Source organism: Eleutherodactylus coqui, chromosome 13 (genome assembly GCF_035609145.1).
Source record: "Eleutherodactylus coqui strain aEleCoq1 chromosome 13, aEleCoq1.hap1, whole genome shotgun sequence".
Classification (NCBI taxonomy): domain Eukaryota; kingdom Metazoa; phylum Chordata; class Amphibia; order Anura; family Eleutherodactylidae; genus Eleutherodactylus; species Eleutherodactylus coqui.
Window position 1 is genome coordinate 41,971,760 of NC_089849.1, and position 1,655 is coordinate 41,973,414.

Here is a 1,655-nt window from a genome sequence, read left to right on the forward strand (position 1 = left end):
CCAGTGTGGAGGCTCCTCCTAGTGGGCTTGGCAATTCTATATGGGTGTGGCTTAGTAGCTAGGCAGCGACTCCTCCTTCCGAAGGGCGTGGCTTAACGGTGATACGATGTGGAGGGCTGCTTCTTCTTCAGTGCGGTGTGTGCGACCGGCATATATCTATATTCCACAAGACGTCTGCTCGATTCACAACCTGATTGGTTGTTTGGGTTGGCTGATTCACACTGATTGGTTGTTTGGGTTGACTGATTCACACTGATTGGTTGTTTGGGTTGGCTGATTCACACTGATTGGTTGTTTGGGTTGGCTGATTCACACTGATTGGTTGTTTGGGTTGGCTGATTCACACTGATTGGTTGTTTGGGTTGGCTGATTCACACTGATTGGCAGCGGGAGTTCAGAAAAATAATCGCCACGTGAAAGCGGCGTGGTCAGGGGGTGTGGCTTATCACAGCAAGTAATTGTAACCCCAAAATTAATAGCACCCCGAGTAAGTGGCCCCAATATTGTTCTGCACTTACAGGCTCCAGGAGTGATAGTGTTCCCAATAATAGTGACCTCCAGACAGAGGCGTAGCTTGAAGCTCCTGGGCCCCAATGCAGGATCTGTAGCAGGGCCCCAAACTATAATGGTTTATTCATAGTACTGGGCTCCCTATATGGTGAGGAGAGGTCTTATGGGCCCCCTAAGGCTCCTGGGCCCGGGTGCAACCGCATCCTCTATAGTTACGCCAGTGTCTCCATAGTGGCCCCAGTAGTAATAGTGACCCCTATAGTGGGCTTAGTAGTAATAGTGTGCCCATAGTGGCCCCAGTAATAATATTGACCCCCATTGTTACCTCAGTAGTAATAGTGATCCCTATAGTGGGCTTAGTAGTAATAGTGTGCCCATAGTGGCCCCAGTAGTAATAGTGATCTCTATAGTGGGCTTAATGGTAATAGTGTGCCCATAGTGGTCCCAGTAGTAATAATGACCCCCATAGTGGCCCCAGTAATAATAGTGACTCCTATAGTGGTCCCATTAGTAATAGTAATAGTGGCCCCAGTAATAATAGTGACTCCTATAGTGGTCCCAGTAGGAATAGTGTGCCCATAGTGGCCCCAGTAGTAATAGTGACGCCCATAATGAACCCAGTAGTAATAGTATCCCTATATCGGCTCCAGTAGTAATAGTGACCCCCTTAGTGTCTCCAGTAGTATTAATGCACCTATATTGGCTCCAATAATAATAGTGTCCCCCTTAGTGGCAGCAGCCCGACACCATCAAGCACTTAGCTCACTCCCTCTGTATCTCCAGTCCGGCGGCGGCTGCTGTATTCATACTGTGACCCATCGGCGTCTGCGTTCTGTACAGGACGGCATCTGCTTGGCAATTTTAGGACTCAGGACTTAATTGCGGAAAGTTGTCCATTCATGAGATTTTTGGGCGATTTTGCCGCAATAGTTTTGCGCTGTGAACATTTGCACGATTCTGACGCCCATGTGAACGAGCCCTTGGGGCTTTTTCCACATCCTGATAATCTGGCAAGAACTCTTGCCCAAATGTTTTTTTGGCTGATTATCGGGCTGTGAAAAAGCGGAAACAATTAGCTGCTTATACCTGCTGGTCGCCTGTCGATCTCTCCATGTAAACAGGGAGATGTCCAGTTGACCAATGAC